Raw genomic sequence first — 18,637 nt, forward strand, 5'->3', positions numbered from 1 at the left:
ACTTCATTTGAAAACCCTTTGTCAAATTTGAAATTTCCATTTCCACCTTTGCAGCTATATGTTTTCACAAATCTGGTTGTGATGTTGAAGCTTGTTTCATATTCTGCTCTAGGCTTTAATTTAAACTAAGGATCAAGTACAGCATCACACCTGGAATTTATACAGCAGCGCCTCTGGACTTATACAGCAGATAGGCAACACCCCTGGACTTATACAGCATAGGCAGCACCCCTGGAGAATTACACAGCACAGCAGACCGGCAACAGCACCCCTGGGCTTAAAAGGCAGTGGGGCAGCACCCCTGGACTCATAGGGAAAAGGGACAGCACCCCATATAGGGCAGCACCCCTGAAATGATGTGGCAGATAAAGAAAAGAAGTGCAAGATGGGTCCTTGGGCCCTCCCACCCACCCTTATGTTGTATAAACAGGACATGAACACTTTAACAAACCAATCATTTCAGCTACAGAGTCTGCCACATGACTGTGGCTGAAATGATTGGTTTGTTTGGGCCCCCACCAAAAAAAGATTCAATTAATATCTCCTTGCACAAACTGGCTCTACAGAGGCAAGATATTGTCCTCATCTGATTCCTCACCCCCTTTAGTGTTAACATCCTCAGCCTCACAGAGAAATAATTTCACACTGAAGAGGTGGATTTTTTGGTATTTTGCCCAGGCATGACAATGGGCTTTTTCATCCCATGGCCAACAACTGTCTCCACTGGTGCCTTATTCAAACAAACTACATCACCATTAGAATCATTGTCAACTTCCTCCTCAGCGCCAGCTACACCCATATCCTCCTCATCCTGGTGTACTTCTACAGTAACATCCTCAATCTCAATATCAGCAACTGGATTGGCAGTGCTCCTCCCTGCACTTGCAGAGGGCATACAAATGAGGAGCCTCCACTTCCCATATTGATAAGGTCAGGCCTAGACATTGCAACCGCGGACACACTTGGACTCTCCTTGGGGATTTGTGATATCTCTGAATGCACAGTTGTTTTTTCCTGTGCTTTAACAAGCTTTATTTTTTAATTTTTCAAGTTGGAGAAGGGATTCCATCTTCATGAGAAGCTGAACCACCAGTCATGAACATAGGCCAAGGCCTTAGCCTTTCCTTACCACTTTGTGTCGTGAAGGACATATTGCCAATTTTACGTTTCTAATCAGTAAATTATAATTTTTTTGTTATTAATTTTTGCTTCTTGGATTTTACATGCCCTCTATGACATTGGGCATTGGCCTTAACAAACGACTTGATAGAATTGCAACGTCAATGTCATGACTGGTGGCAGCAGCAGCTTCAGCACTAGTACTAGGAACTGGAAGTGGTTCCTGATCTTTATGGGTCCAGCAGAAGAAAAGAGATGGTAGTCCAGTAAATCTGTGAAAGAACCTGATGGCACTCAGCTGCTCTATTTTGTAATTTTCAATTGTTTCACAAATTACATGGCACATTTATGACGTTCAATCCAAACGAACAATTATCCTTCAAAGTTTAGAAGCAGAAATAATGAACTGTCACAGGCATTTAATTTTATATTTTAGAGAATGCATGATTGTAAGGATGGAGAAGGGAAATTAGTTACAGAAAGAAAATGTATATGAGTAATGTGTGAAGTTATCTGGAACATCTTGTCTCGTACAAGGAATTATATTGAAAGTATTTCTCACAACAAAAGGGATGAATCATACTGTACTTGTCCATTACCTGTTTCCTTGACCTGAGACCTTTGCTGTTGAACATGCTTTTACATTTGTTTTTTAACATGAATCATAAATGCCTACTTATTAAAAATGGAATGAAAGCAAAAGAAACAGTATTTCTATATGGGGCATTAACTGACTGATTGATTGGCCTATATAGTAATACATTTCAAAAAAGTCCTCTCATGATCCAGTCTGCTAAAATTAAAACATACTGTATATACACAATAAATATATACAAGTGTGCAGCCAGCAGCAGCTGGTGATGGGATGGGAAGTCCCTGTGGCATAGGCTGAAACAATAAAAACGTGAACCAGCGCTGGCTGTCAGTAAAAATCACTCACAAATGGACGGTTTGTCTTCTTAAAATATATATACACAATATATTATGTATAATAAAATAAAATATACCATAAATAAAAAATAGGTTAAAAAGTCACATGTGCAATATTGCAAAAGAACACCTCTCTAACTAAATCCTGTTAGAAATGTCCATCATATTTTTGTGTGGATAGTTCCAATGGCTTGGGTAGGAAATGTTTCCAGTTCTCTACAGTCACTATAAATGCAGTATTGTTACCGAATGATGGTATGCAAGGATCCCTTGTAGATACAGTATCTCATTACACCTCTCTTTCCTGGACCCACCACCACTCATTTCCACCATTTGAACTTTTGCAACCACCTTTGCATCGTTTGGACGTTTTGCTCCAGCATTAGGGGGGTCATTCTGAGTTGAACGCTAGCTGCTGTTGTTCGCAGCGCAGCGTTCAGGCTAAAAATCGGCATTTCTGCGCATGCGTATGCACCGCAATGCGCACACGCGATGTACAGGTACAAAGTCCTTTGTGGTTTTGCACAGGTTCTAGCGAAGCTTTCAGTCGCACGGCACAACGCAGCAAGATTGACATGTAGTGGGCGTTTCTGGGTGTCAACTGACCATTTTCAGGGAGTGCTTAGAAAAACGCAGGCGTGCCAGGGAAAACACAGGCGTGGCTGGGCGAACGCTGGGTGGGTGTGTGACGTCAAAAGCCAACCCACCAACGTTAGAATCAACACACTCGGAGAGTAAGTACAGGGCTGGTCTTGTTTTGCACAAAATGTTTTTGCAGGCGCTCTGCTGCACAGGCGTACACACTTCTGCAAAATGAAAATACACTAACCGGTGGGTGGCGACAATGCATTTGCACGGCTCCTAAAAACTGCTAGCGAGTGATCAACTCGGAATGACCACCTAGACCAGCAGCACACCAGTTTGTCCGGCATTCCCTCCAGCCACAAATGGAACATTTCTAGGTTGAGATATCTTCAAGGGATCCTTGCATACCATCATCCGGTAACAATACTGCATTTATAGTGACTGTAGAGAATTGGAAAAATGTCCTAGCCAAGCCATTGGAACTATCCACATAAAAATAGGAGTGGACATTTCTAACAGGATTTATTTAGAGAGGTGTTATTTTGCAATATTGCACATGTGACTTTTTAACCTAATTTTTATTTAAGGTTTATTTTATTTTATTATACGTAATAAATTGTGTATATATATTTTAAGAAGACAAACCGTCCATTTGTGAGCGATTTTTACTGACAGCCAGCGCTGGTTCACGTTTTTAAAATTAAAACATAACCTTTATTATACATTCATTAAATGAATCGAAACCAGTGAAATAATAAGTGACAATAAATGTAAATTGTATATAAGTAATCAAATGAAGTAAAAAGATGTTATCGCTAATAAATATTGGTAGTATTTAATATATAGGGTGGGAGGTACTCAGTATCGCATCTGTGATGCAGCACTTCCCACCTCTTATTGGGTACATATCAGTGGCGTAACTACTGCCCCTGCAGTCCTCGCGGTGGCTTGGGGGCGAGGGGCTGTGGGGGCACCACTGACTTTGCACAGATTGACATGCGGACGAGCGTCCGCATGTCAATCTGCGGTCTCCTTCCCTCCGCTGCTGTAAGGAGGGACACGGAGCGCACATCGCGCGCCTCTCCTGTGTCCCTCCCTGGCTCTCCCCCGGCCTGTCTAATAAAGGAAGTGCCGTTCGTGAGCTCTGATTGGCTCACGAACCGGCACTTCCTTTATTAGACCGGCAGTAGAGCCAGGAGGGACACAGGAGAGGCGCGCTATGCGCTCCGTGTCCCCCCAACACAAAGGAGCAGGGGGGGGGGGGAGCAGGCACTGTGGGGGAAGATCTGGCACTGGGGGCATATACCTGGCACTGTGGGGGAATATCTGGCACTGGGGGCATATGTGGCACTGGGAGCATGGCCCTAGCAACAAGCACTACCCCCTAGCAACGAGCATGACACCCAGTGCATGAAACCCCTGGCAACAAGCATGACACCCAGTGCATGAAACCCCTGGCAACGAGCATGACACCCAGTGCATGAAACCCCTGGCAACGAGCATGACACCCTGAGCATGAAAACCCCTGGCACCGTGCATGGAACCAAGAGCATGAAACCCCTGGCAACGAGCAGGTAATTTAAAAGTAAGTAGAAGCCTTACTGCAGAACTTAATGTGTAATGGGCATTACGGTGTGTGGCATAATGTATCACGGACATTGCGGTGTGTGTCATAATGTGTCAGGCATTACGGTGTGTTGTATACTATATCACGGGCATTGTGGTATGTGGTATAATGTCTCAGGATCATTGTGGTGTGTGTCATACTGTGTCACAGACATTGTATGTGCAATAATGTATCAGGGTCATTGCAGTGTGTAGCATAATGTATAACGGGCATTGCGATTCCTGTCATAATGTGTCACAGGCATTACGGTGTGTGGCATAATGTGTCGGGGGCATTACAGTGTGTGCATATTGTGTCATGTGCATTATTGTGTGTGGCATAATGGCTAAGGCCATTGCAGTATGTGGAATAATGTATACTGGGCATTACTATAAGGAGGAAAAATGACAAATAATGTAAGGGGCATGAATCAGGATTATTTTTCTTTCCTGTGGTGGCTAACGTCTGGGCATGCAGGTTGCAAAACTGGGGTATAAGGTAGTCTTTTCCTGCACTGCCACGCCCCTTTACGCGAAGCCACGCCCATTTCAACGAAGCCACACACCCTATTTGTCCCTTTACTAGTGCCAATTATGGGGGGTATGGGGGGGGGGGGGCGCCGAAGGATTTTTTGGCTTGGGGGAGAAAACTTTCTAGTTACGCCACTGGTACATATTGTTGTTAATAATGCCAGTATGTACTTAGAAAGGCGCAAAGGACAGCTCTCCTAATAGGAGCTGTCTTTTAGAATAAAAAGACATCCAGGTTTAAGACCTGGGATTCCTTCTGTGCATGTGCAGTGTGATGAAGCAGCTGCTTGCAGGGTGGGGTGCTGAGAGGTATTGGGTTGCATCCCTCTCAGGGCAGAGTGCAAAAAGAAGCCTATAGGCGTCTATTGTGTAATGCCACAAAAGATGCCATTACCCACCGTGTGAAGGATAAATTCCGGAGCTTGGTAAAAATAGAATATGGATTTTCTGAGTTTTCGCCGCATTTTCAACTTTAGTCCATTCTGCCCATAGTATTTTTCACACTTCCTTTATATGAGCAGTAGTTATTTATAAATTGATTTACATTGAGTAATGTTTCTACTTTGTTTGATAAATATAAAGTGACTCAAATAGTATTTTCTCTCCTTATGAGGAATTCATAAGGCTTAGTACTGTGTCGGGATGCTGGATGCAATAATTTAACAAAATTGGTAAATTCTTATCCTTCACTAGGATGTAGAAGACAATAAGCAATGCTTTAATCAATATATCCAGCGACAGAATGGAGAATTCACAACCTTGAGCAAAATAATAAATATAATACAATATCAATAATTATGGTTAGAACCACATAATGGTGTTTTGTTACTTGAACTGCAGTATTGTAATATGTTTCAAATGTGTCATTCTAAGAATAGCTCATGTGTTGATACTGTTATAGGAGTTTCCATATTGAATAAGCTTGTAGTCTACAGAAGTTGAGTTTCCAAGGCAACGGACCAACCCTTAAGAAAGAAAAGATCAGTGGGAATAGATGATACCAAGAAGTTGTGTTTTCACACCATATTGTCATTAAAAGAAACACCACCCTGAAATACCCCTAGAGTGTGTCTGCTGAAGTAAGCAAAGGGTGTAAAAGCAGTTCATGTCATTTGTCGTAGTAGTCCAGTTCAAAATGGTAAAATAAAAATATATTTTTATGCCCATCTTATCTGCCACAGACCCTTAGCCTCTGCACATGTCATTTAATGTCCATAAAACCTCACACATGTCCTTAGACCTCCTTATATCCAACTATAATGCCGCCCCCCCCACAAACATGCCCTCAGACTTCCCCATGTCATTTCATACCACCAGACATGCTGGGGTAAATTTACTAAGATTCGTATTTTCCCGTTTGAGGTCAAAGTTCAATCACGAATGACATCGAAAGTGTAAATATGCAACTTTTTGAATTGATTACGACTAATTTACTAAGCTGCCGTATTCTGCATTTTCGGGTTTTCCGATGTCGATGTCATTCGGTTTTTTTGGCAGTGTTTTACGTGAGTGACTTGTAAAACACTGCCGACTTTAATACAATGAATCTCGGCCGGATCTGAGAGATCCATGCTGGGCTTCATTGTGCAGCTTGTAAAAAAAAATAAAAAAAAATGTTTAAATGTAAAAAAAAAATTGCGTGGGATCCCCCCTCCTAAGGCAAACCAGCCTCGGGCTCTTTGAGCCGATCCTGGTTGCAGAAATATGGGGAAAAAATGGACAGGGGTTCCCCCATATTTAAGCAACCAGCATCGGGCTCTGCGCCTGGTCCTGGTTCCAAAAATACGGGGAACAAAAAGAGTAGGGGTCCCCCGTATTTTTGAAACCAGCACCGGGCTCCACTAGCTGGACAGATAATGCCACAGCCGGGGGTCACTTTTATACAGTGCCTTGCGGCCGTGGCATCAAATATCCAACTAGTCACCCCTGGCCGGGGTACCCTGGGGGAGTGGGGACCCCTTCAATCAAGGGGTCCCCCCCCCAGCCACCCAAGGGCCAGGGGTGAAGCCCGAGGCTGTCCCCCCCCATCCAATGGGCTGCGGATGGGGGGCTGATAGCCTTTGTGAAAAGTGATTGATATTGTTTTTAGTAGCAGTACTACAAGGCCCAGCAAGCCTCCCCCGCAAGCTGGTACTTGGAGAACCACAAGTACCAGCATGTGGCGGAAAAATGGGCCCACTGGTACCTGTAGTACTACTACTAAAAAATACTCCAATAAAGACAACACACACACACCTTGAAAGTATAACTTTAATACATCCATCCACACCTCCATATACACATACTTACCTTATGTTCCCACGCAAGTCGGTCCTCTTCTCCAGTAGAATCCATGGTGTACCTGTAAAAAAAATTATACTCACATAATCCATGGTTGAAGGCTCCTCTGCTTGTAATCCTTTTGTAATCCACGTACTTGAAAAAATAAAAAAAACGGACACCCGACCACGAACTGAAAGGGGACCCATGTTTTCACATGGGCCCCCTTTCCCCGGATGCCAGAAACCCACTCTGACTGATGTCTAAGTGGGTTTCTTCAGCCAATCAGGGAGCGCCACGTTGTGGCACCCTCCTGATCGGCTGTGTGCTCCTGTACTGTATGACAGGCGGCACACGGCAGTGATACAATGTAGCGCCTATGCGCTCCATTGTTACCAATGGTGGGAACTTTCAGGTCAGCGGTGAGGTCACTTTCGGTCAACCGCTGGCCTGAAGTATCAAGGCTTCGTTCACGCTGAAAAAAGCGTGTGGAAATTTTGTAACCATGCAGTTGGAATTGTCCATCAAGGCGACTTCCGGTGCTTGTATAATTTGGGATTTATTTGTGAAAAAGGATAGAGCTAGTGTTTGTATTCTGGCCGCATGGCATGGACACCATTTTGTGGCCAGGCACGTGGCTTGGAAGGGGGAGGAGCAGTGGCCATTTTAGGTCAGTAATGAATAGCAAATATTGGGGGTTATTCCGAGTTGTTCGCTAATTTTTTCGTTCGCACAAGGTATACGCAAAATTGCGAACACATTGCACAATAGCGAATATACGCCCCCAACATATTTTTGCTATTTCGTACGCAGTATTACACAAAGAAGGCGTATGCCAAATGACATCGCACTAATGCGATCCCATCGCATTACCACAAACAACATCGTAAAAATCCAAACTTCTGGTAGATTTACACATTCTTCTTAAAATTGCACACGCATTTGATTAAAAAAAAGCACAGCAATGGGGTTTTTTTTAAGTTAAATTACAGCTTTCAGTTCAAACTCAACAAGCCTTCCTCAATTACGATTCCAATTAGTGTAATGACTGATAATGGTCATGACCAATTAAGTCTTCAAAGAATACCAGCAGAACACTTTGTAGGCATAATTGGCCATCAACATATATATTTTTTTTTTAAAGAAATAGATGAGTTAAATGTGCCTGGTCTAATGCTAATTTGCTTCTTTTTGTGTAGAGGTGTAGTGTGTAAATAAATGTGTTTACATGTTTTTCTAAACAATAAGCTCCTAACTGTCATAAATTGGTATTTTTTTGTTTGTGTAATTAAAAAAACTATTCTTAAGTAAGATGTGTGAACTGTTTTAGGTCACCAATTTCTGCACGCCAATCTGCTGTTCCTTTATAGCATTAATAAACACAACACCCGCTTAACTTAAACAACAATTTTTTGCTTTATTCACAGTTTTTCGGGCAAAGAACTATAATCAAAATGTAACATTTTTAAAATTAGAAAAATTGTTCTAATTTTTCCAGGTCCGCAATCACGGCCCTCAAGTTGCCTTTAAGGCTTGCCACAATCCCTGGCAAACTGGTGGGATCTCCAACGGCAACATCTGAAATGAAGAGGCAAAAAAAAAAACATTACTAACTTACTTACATTACCTATTATACAAGCAAGGCACAAAGCACACTTTAATGGCAAAGTGACTACATCATGGATGTTTGAATGATAAAACAGTAGCATACCAACACACAAGCATGCTCAGCAAAGTTTTTTACTGAAAAACAAAATGTTAAAAGTGTACCACACCATGCTGGGATTCATTCACATCTGGAGTGAACCAGACTTATCTTTTTTGGGGTTGGCCCTGCATCATCACACTGCATATCAACATCTTTAGAAGGACAACATATCCTAGCATGCCCACACTCCCTGAAAGCCTGCCTTACTACATAACGTCAAACAGGTTTTTGCTTTTTTATAACAACATTTTTTAAGTGTCACTTTAACAACACATGTCCCCAGACTTGAACTGTCACACAGGGATACAGGGGAAAGTACCAGTGGGCCAAATTTCCTTAGGCTGCATGTGCAGCCTAAGGATCCAGTTCCAGACTGTGTTCTTGCCTGTTGCATTTTGCTGGGCCTAAACATTGTCGATCCACACCGCTTATTTGTGACACTGTATATTTTATATTTGTTTTTGCAACACACTATTGTTAGGCAGTCATTTTGTATTTAGCATTGGCTGGACGTCAGCCTCTGTAGGTCGACATGTGCTAATTCTAAATGCCATAAGATCAACATGTTATGTATGGTTACATGACGAATGTGTAAGTTTCTTTTCCCTTCATGCGGCACATGTACTCCAATTGCAATGGGAAATGCTTACGATGTAAGCGGCAGTGTAGCAACTCACTGTGTCCTAAGCCTGGCAAACAAAGTGAAGCATGCGAGTTGACTGTGCAAATATTGGAATACCCAGGCACAAGTTTAAAAGTCCAACAACATACCAAACTCCACTCAGGTCTTACTGTTTTGCTGATAAGCTAGCACATATAAACCATGTTGTCCAGGCAACCCTGTCAACCTAATGAGTGTCGACCTAGAGTGGGCAGCCTAAACATTGCAGACATAGACACTGTACATCTAATGATCCTCACACAAATGTAAATGCAACATCCATACCATGATGAAGAAGACAAACATTTTACCTTGGTCCAAGATTGGCCCCAGTACAACACTGCATTTATTTGAATGTGAAGTTAAAGTAGGTAACAAATTAAATGTAAATGTGTGTAAACTTACTCTCCTCAGCCACATGTGCACCTCCCTGAAGTTCCTCCGGGGCCTCTGCTGCCCATTCAGTTGGTGGGGAATGAGGCTGGATGGGGGAAGAAGGCTGGATGGGGGAAGGAGTCTGGATTGGGGAAGGAGGATGAAAGGGGGAGCTGGTTCCAGAGGGTGGGTCCAGGGGCAGATTGGGAACAAAAAGCGGCCCTGGAAAAATTTGTACTAGTGGCCCCACATGGGCAGCACCAGAGGTGTAAGGTCTAGCCATGGGCCCTGGCAGCAGCACCCTTCCTCCAAGACTTTACAGATAGTGGGCATGTCCAGCATCAAGGGGGAAGTTAAAAATAAATACAATTAAATATTATGAGCACATTATATGATACACCTTCAGAATTTAGGAAACTATATCATTCTTTAGAAAGATATATTTTCTTGCTTATTACACCAACTGTATCCCAGTCACTATTCACTCAATCTTATATGTCAGCCAAGCAGGCAGACAGAGCATACACTAGATCATCTGCAATCACAGGCTAAGTGGCAAAGTAATTTTCATATATGCAAATTATTTTGCATCTTATTCATTATGTCTATAAAAAGGACCACATGTCCTCAAACAAAACAGGCCCCACGGGTGCGTCGGCACACTGGGAATCTTCCCTGTAAACTCTATGGCCAATCCTCCTCTGGGTGGGTCTGATTGAGAGGGGGAGGGTGGGGGAGAGGTGGGTTGGGCCACAGAGGGGGAGGGGGGCTGATAGGTGGGTTGGGCCACAGAGGGGTAGTAGGCCGGAGAGGGGGTTTGTGTCAGAGAGGGGGAGGGGGGTGGAGAGGGGCTTTGTGCCACAGAAGGGGAGGGGGGCGGAGAGGGGGTTTGTGTCAGAGAGGGGGAGGGGGGCTGAGATGGGCTTTGTGCCACAGAGGGGGAGGGGGGCGGAGAGAGTGTTTGGGAAAGAGAGGGTGAGGGGGTTGGAGAGGGGGAGGTTGTGGATGAGGAAGGGGAGATATTTTGTTGGTGTTCAGGGACTAGAGCGGGGGAAGGAGTTTGTGCTGGTGAGGTGGCTGGCGGGCTTCCTTCCTGAGCTTGCCGTTGTGCTTGCCCTAGAATCACATATGTTAAAATTAGGATTATTTACAAATAAATATCCCTCTGCTTTTCCAAATTACATTGGTCTGTTCAATTTTAAATACACAGACCAAGTTAGTTATGTGTTCAGCCTACAGCCTGTGTAGCGACTTAGTACAACAATAATCATTTTTTCTAAAGCACTTTGCTACCCAGTCAGTACTACAAGCCCTAACCACACACACTCTGGAAACTGGTTAAGTGTGGTATGTTGGTGGTACTATAGTTTAATTATACAGTCTGCTAATAATCTCACTTTAGCACATTTTAGTAAAAGTTTGCAGTGTTTACATTTATTTATGTTACTGCTACTAATCTCAGCTTAATACACGTGTCCTCATTTTAATGCGTTTAACTTACTGCGTCTGCGGCGTCTGCGGATTTGCTGGCGCAACTGCGCCAACAACTCCAGCTGTCATCGGCGGAGGTCGCTCCACCGCCGCTCAAGCTGGATTATGCTGCACCTTGTCGGGTCCGCGCTCGCAGTGTGCGGTGGACCTCTGCGTAGGCCTTGCGATTAACTCGATTAGAGATAAAGGGTCTTGCGCGGCCTACACGGCGATCCATCACCGCCATCAGCACACGCAGCTCCCTGTGTGTAAAGGCAGCTGCGCGCATGGTGCCAATGGCGTTTTCCATACATGGGCAGATATTTATAGTGTGTGGTCGCATTTCATTGGTTGTATTCTCATGGTGTCATCTTTATTCAACTTTATTGATATGTGTACATTATTGTGCATGACAGTTGAAATTTCTTTATTTCGCATCAGCGGATATTCGCGCACACACACACACACACACACACACACACACACACACACACACAATTATTTTCCACATATTAAAAAATACAAATCCTGCTTCTAAATTGTTAGCATTGTAGGATTGTTGGTTAAAAGCAAAATGTTCTTAACTTCACAATGTTTATATATCTCTCTCTAGATAGTTATATAGATACATACACACACACACACACACACACACACACACACACACACACACACATACAATAAATATTTTTTAATAAATTAAAAATATATAACTATATATATAGATACATATATATATATATCTATATATAAAAAATATATATATTTATCACTCTCTCTCTATATATATATTGTGACAAGAACACTGGGATAGTGTTTGAGGGCAGGTATATTTGTCCCAGGTTCTTGTCTTACATGTTTTAGAAAATGTTAACTTCTAGGAAAAATGCTTTTTGTTTTGTCTGAACCTTTTCAGTTTGCTGTAAAAGCTGGGTAAAGGCTCTGAGAGAGAGATAAGGCGAGTTCTAGACATTGGGCCCAGTTCGGGTCTTTGGCCTCACAGAGGGCTAATCAGGGTTTCAGCTGTGTAAGAGTGATATAGTGCTTCTAACCTGATTAGTAGGGGCAGACTGCCTGGGAAGGCTGCAGGATCTGTGTGTGAGAGACACGCTTTCTGATGCAAGTAAGCTATACAGTATGTACTGAAGAACTCTGTGTTTTGTTTAGTGACAGTTAGGAACATCTTATGTTTAGTTAGTGCCGGACAGGCAAGGTATTTTTATTTTGGGGTTTGTTTTATTTTCTGTTTCAATAAAACTGGCCGGGGTCAGTTGTACCAGAAACTGGACTTGTGTTGTTCCTCAGCTGCTGCGTGCTGCCATATTCCCCAGGAAAAGGCACCTTGCACCCCTACAGTGTTACAACTTGGTGGAGAATGCGAGCAGGCCGTTCTGCGCATAAGTGAAAGCAGCAGCTTTGTGAGGCCTGCAGAAAACGGTGGTTTATGCAGATACAGCCCAGTGTGAAGTTACTGAGACTCACCCCTGAGGGTTTGATATATGTCCTGGGTGAAAGCAGCTGCAAAGCCGCCTGAAAAATCTGTTGACATGGAGGATCTGCTTAAAGCCTTGCTGCAAGCTACAGCGGCTCAGCAGGAGGCCAACCGACAGCAGCAGGTGGCAATGGAGGAAAATTGGAGACTACAGCAGGAGGCCAACAGACAGCAGCAGGTGGCAATGGAGGAAAATAAGAGACAACAGCAGGCAGTTGTTGATGAACTTTACAGGCAACAGCGTCAGGATAGAGAGGCCTTAGCAGAAGTGGTGCAGAGACTTGCAGCTCGGGTTGGAGATGTGGCCGTCAGTGCTCCAACCAGCTCTAGTTCTATACGAGCCAGTCACTTCCTGCAGAAAATGACAGAGGCTGATGATGTGGAGGCCTATCTGACCACGTTTGAAAGGACTGCCGAGCGTGAGAACTGGCCGAAAGCACAGTGGGCCAGTCTGCTGGCACCTTTCCTGTCAGGTGAGCCCCAAAAAGCTTACTTTGATTTAAGCCCTGCTGAGGCTCGGGACTATGATAAACTAAAGACTGAGATCCTGACCCGCCTGGGAGTCACGCTGTCAGTACGAGCACAACGGGTGCACCGTTGGCTGTACGCCATGGAGAAGCCTCCGCGCTCCCAGATGCACGACCTTATTCAGCTAACAAAAAAATGGCTACAGCCAGAGACATTAACTGGTCCCCAGATGGTGGAAAGAGTCGTCATGGACCGCTACTTGAGATCTTTGCCCATGGTCCTGCGCAAGTGGGTGAGCCATGGAAACCCGGGTACTGCTGACCAATTAGTGGACATGGTAGAGAGGTATTTGGCAGCAGAGGAACTACTGATGACCACCCAGCAACCCATAGATCCTCGACAGCGCCCTTCAGTAAAGACTGGTAAGACTGTTCCGTGGGAAAACGTTGCTGGGCGGTTAAGAGAACGCAAGGCTGGAGAGACTGTAAACACTGGCCCTGGAAACAGGCCAATGGGGCTAGAACGGTCTATGCTGCCCAAATGGGTTGATAATCGTGTGGTTAAATGTTTTAGGTGTGGTATGCCAGGTCATGTTATTGCCAATTGCCCAGTCACGCAAGAACCCATGCAATGTGATGCTGCCTTTGAATGTCGCAGAATGTCTTTCTTTGCTAGGTTAGCCTGTACTGTGGTACCTTCACCTGAGCTGGAAAAACAAATGTGTGATGTGTTCTTAGAAGGTAACCGGGTAGAGGCCTTGCTAGATTCAGGAAGTTTAGTTACCCTTGTGAAAGCTGGGTTAGTGAACCCCTTAAAGGTCCAGCAAATACCTATTGGGGTAACTTGCATACATGGGGATACCCAACATTATGCCACTGCTGAGGTGAATATAGAAACTTGTTGTGGGTCAGCAATGGTTAAAGTGGGACTGGTCCCTACCTTGGTGCATGAGGCCATAATAGGGAGGGATTTTCCTCATTTTTGGAAACTGTGGGAATCACGGTTATCAACAGATGTGAGAAGTAAAAAGCCAGTTGATAATACCGGTGATTTTATGGATGTACGTGGGTCTTCGGAACTTTCTGGCCCTTTGCCTTTTGCTAGTTTGGCTGGGGAAGTGACAGATGGGGAGTCCAGTGAGGACCCTCTTGCCGGGAACAGAGACATAGTAGTTAGAACTGAAAGCGTGCCTGACCTGGAGGTAAAGAAGGATCTGTTTGCGTCTGAACAGTTAAAGGATCCTACCTTAATAAAGGCTAGAGAGAATGTTAAGATTGTTAATGGGGAACCTGTGGTACCAGGTGACAGGGTTACGTATCCCCACATGGCCATCTGTAATGAGCTCTTGTACCACATTGTCAAAAGGGGTGAGGATGTGGTGGAACAGCTGGTAGTTCCCCAGCCTTATCGGAGAACGGTACTAGATTTAGCTCATAGTCACGTTACCGCCGGACATTTAGGGGCAGAAAAAACCACTGAAAGAGTTTTACAAAGGTTCTTTTGGCCAGGGGTTTATAAAGAAGTGTCTGAATATTGTTCTTCCTGTCCTGAATGCCAGTATCATGCCCCTAGACCCCATTTCAGGAGCCCACTAGTTCCCATGCCTATTATAGAGGTCCCATTTGACAGAATAGCCATGGATCTCGTGGGGCCCTTGTTAAAGTCTGCTCGGGGCCATCAGTATATCCTGGTAATTATGGACTATGCCACTCGATATCCTGAGGCTGTCCCTTTACGCACTATCACAACCAAGGCGATAGCTAGGGAGCTGGTGCAGGTATTTAGTAGAGTGGGAATACCAAAAGAAATTTTGACTGACCAAGGTACTCCATTTATGTCAAGGATCATGAAAGAATTGTGCAAGTTATTTAAGGTCACTCACCTCAGGACGTCCATCTACCATCCCCAAACTGACGGGTTGGTGGAAAGGTTTAATAAAACATTAAAAAGTATGTTAAAAAAGGTTGTTGAGAGAGATGGGAAAAACTGGGATTGTTTGTTGCCCTACTTGTTAATGGCCATCAGAGAAGTTCCTCAGTCCTCTACGGGGTTTTCTCCATTTGATTTGTTGTATGGTAGACACCCCAGAGGGCTGTTGGATGTTGCCAAAGAGACGTGGGAAGGACAGCCCACTCCTTATAGAAGCGTTATTGAGCATGTAACACAAATGCAGGATAGGATTGCAGCCGTGGTACCTGTTGTCAGAGAGCACATGGAACAGGCCCAAAGTGCTCAACAGAGGGTCTATAACCGGAGTGCCAAGATACGGGAATTTGCTCCTGGAGATAGAGTTCTTGTTTTGGTACCCACTGTGGAAAGCAAATTCCTAGCTAAATGGCAGGGTCCATTTGAGATTAGGGAAAAAATGAATGAGGTTAATTACAAAGTATACCAGCCGGGAAAGAGAAAACCCGAACAGATCTACCATGTTAACTTAATCAAACCCTGGAAAGATAGGTTGTCTCTGTCAGCGGAGCCTTGCCCTTCGGTGTCTTCACCCCGGTTGCTTCCCGCAGTGAAGGTGTCAGAGACATTATCAGCTGATCAGAACAATCAGGTTAAAGAATTTCTCATCCAAAATAGGGAGGTATTTTCAGAGCTGCCTGGCCGAACGACCATAATAAAACATGACATTGTCACAGAACCAGGGGTCAGGGTTCATTTAAAGCCATATAGGATTCCTGAAGCTCAGCGAGAAGCTATTTCTAAGGAAGTTAAAACCATGTTAGAACTTGGAGTCATAGAGGAGTCTAACAGTGAGTGGTCCAGTCCCATAGTGCTCATCCCGAAGCCCGACGGTAGCATACGCTTCTGTAATGACTTTCGTAAGTTAAATGAGGTGTCCAAGTTTGACGCATACCCCATGCCCCGTGTGGATGAGCTTGTAGAAAGGCTGGGAACAGCCAGGTTTCTCACCACATTGGACCTGACCAAAGGTTACTGGCAAATACCTTTATCTGATAGCACCAAAGAAAAAACAGCCTTTTCGGTTCCGGAGGGGCTGTACCAGTATAAGATGTTACCCTTTGGGTTGCATGGGGCTCCAGCAACCTTTCAACGGGCGATGGATAAAATTTTGAGGCCCCATAGAAAATATGCAGCTGCCTATTTGGATGATGTGGTAATTCACAGTACAGACTGGGGGTCACATTTGGTTAAAGTACAAGCAGTACTGGACTCAATCAGAGAGGCAGGGTTAACTGCTAACCCAAAGAAGTGCTGCCTCGCAATGGAGGAGGTCAAATACTTGGGCTTCACCATAGGCAGAGGTCTGATTAGGCCCCAATTGAATAAAGTTGATGCTGTTCAAAACTGGCCTCGTCCAGTGAATAAAAAACAGGTAAGGGCTTTTTTGGGAATTACTGGGTACTATAGACGGTTTATTCCTAATTTTGCGACCACAGCGGTGCCGTTGTCAGACCTTACCAAAGGGAAGCAGTCAAATGTGGTGAAATGGAACCCTGATGCAGAAAAGGCGTTCCAAGCGTTAAAAGTGGCTTTGTGTTCACAACCGGTGTTGATAACACCAGATTTTTCAAAAGAATTTGTGGTACAGACAGATGCCTCAGAGGTAGGGATAGGTGCTGTGCTGTCCCAAAGCAGAGATGGGGACGAACACCCTATCATTTATTTGAGTAGGAAACTCAATGAGCATGAAAAAAGGTATGCCATTGTTGAAAAGGAGGCTTTGGCCATTAAGTGGGCACTAGATACCTTGAGATATTACCTCTTGGGTAGACAATTCAGACTAGTGACAGACCATGCCCCTTTAAAATGGATGGATGTAAATAGAGGCAAGAATGCTCGTGTAACTAGATGGTTTCTAGCGTTGCAGGACTTTAAGTTTACTGTCGAACATAGACCGGGAACACAATTGGCCAACGCAGATGCATTGTCTCGCATCTTCTGTTTGGGGGCTACAAGTGTTCCGGCCCCTAGGTCGAAACAGGGGAGGGGGATATGTGACAAGAACACTGGGATAGTGTTTGAGGGCAGGTATATTTGTCCCAGGTTCTTGTCTTACATGTTTTAGAAAATGTTAACTTCTAGGAAAAATGCTTTTTGTTTTGTCTGAACCTTTTCAGTTTGCTGTAAAAGCTGGGTAAAGGCTCTGAGAGAGAGATAAGGCGAGTTCTAGACATTGGGCCCAGTTCGGGTCTTTGGCCTCACAGAGGGCTAATCAGGGTTTCAGCTGTGTAAGAGTGATATAGTGCTTCTAACCTGATTAGTAGGGGCAGACTGCCTGGGAAGGCTGCAGGATCTGTGTGTGAGAGACACGCTTTCTGATGCAAGTAAGCTATACAGTATGTACTGAAGAACTCTGCGTTTTGTTTAGTGACAGTTATGAACATCTTATGTTTAGTTAGTGCCGGACAGGCAAGGTATTTTTATTTTGGGGTTTGTTTTATTTTCTGTTTCAATAAAACTGGCCGGGGTCAGTTGTACCAGAAACTGGACTTGTGTTGTTCCTCAGCTGCTGCGTGCTGCCATATTCCCCAGGAAAAGGCACCTTGCACCCCTACAGTGTTACAATATATATATATATATATATATATTTATGTGTTGAAACATTTTTATTATAATAAAATATTACAAAACATAGCTAGCTAGCTAGATATATAGATAGATATATAGATGTATTGAGCTTTTAATGTAAAATCTACATATACAGATATAAGAATATATATATATATATATAAATATTTCTATATATATAGCTCTGTATGTATTGATCGATCTATCTCTCTATCTATCTCTATATTGCAATATATATATATATATATATATATATATACACACTCCAACTGGCGGCACTCACAAGACTTGGTATTGTAGAATAAACAGACGAACTGCGTCTCAGTGTTCAACGTTTCAGTCGTAAGACTTTTATATATATATATAGATATATAGATACAGGTATATAGAGAGAGAGAAAGAGAGAGAATGAAAGACAGAGATATACACACACATATCTAGATAGATCTTTAGGGGATCAGTAAATACACAAATTAGTTAGTAAATCAGTTTACTCACCACATTTTACTGGACCAATCAGCTACACAAAGTCACAAAGTTGTTTTTTTTTGGAACAGATGTTGTGGCATTTGTTTGGTAAACAGAGGCACAAACAAAACACACAAAATACAAAAAAAGGGTGCTGTTATTGTTGTTAAATAACACAATTACACATCAAAAAAATACCCCAACCCAAAAAAAAAATGCATATAATCTATAAGAATGGAACAGTAATACCATTGTATAAGACATTATTAAAAATAAAACATAAGGAGAACAGTAAAGAAAAAATCTGTACTCAGACACTATCAAATACTCTGAAAACACTAGCAACACACTCAGAACTTTACAAAGATAGCTAAATGCCATCAGTCAAAAAAAAAACTACACGTACAGACAGATTGGCTAAAAAAAAAAA

The 18,637-nt window shown here is 43.4% G+C and overlaps 1 long non-coding RNA gene across 1 annotated transcript; it reads right to left on the minus strand.

Annotated features, from left to right (window-relative positions):
• Nucleotides 1–8,421: 8,421 nt before the first annotated feature.
• On the minus strand, nt 8,422–18,315 carry LOC134947620 (uncharacterized). The gene is made up of 3 exons (XR_010182657.1): nt 18,238–18,315; nt 9,804–10,889; nt 8,422–8,607 (listed from the first exon to the last, which is right to left on the minus strand). It is a non-coding gene; the product is annotated as an uncharacterized LOC134947620 (long non-coding RNA).
• Between the last annotated feature and the right edge of the window lie 322 nt (nt 18,316–18,637).

This window comes from Pseudophryne corroboree, chromosome 8 (assembly GCF_028390025.1).
Source record: "Pseudophryne corroboree isolate aPseCor3 chromosome 8, aPseCor3.hap2, whole genome shotgun sequence".
NCBI classification, from domain to species: Eukaryota; Metazoa; Chordata; class Amphibia; order Anura; family Myobatrachidae; genus Pseudophryne; species Pseudophryne corroboree.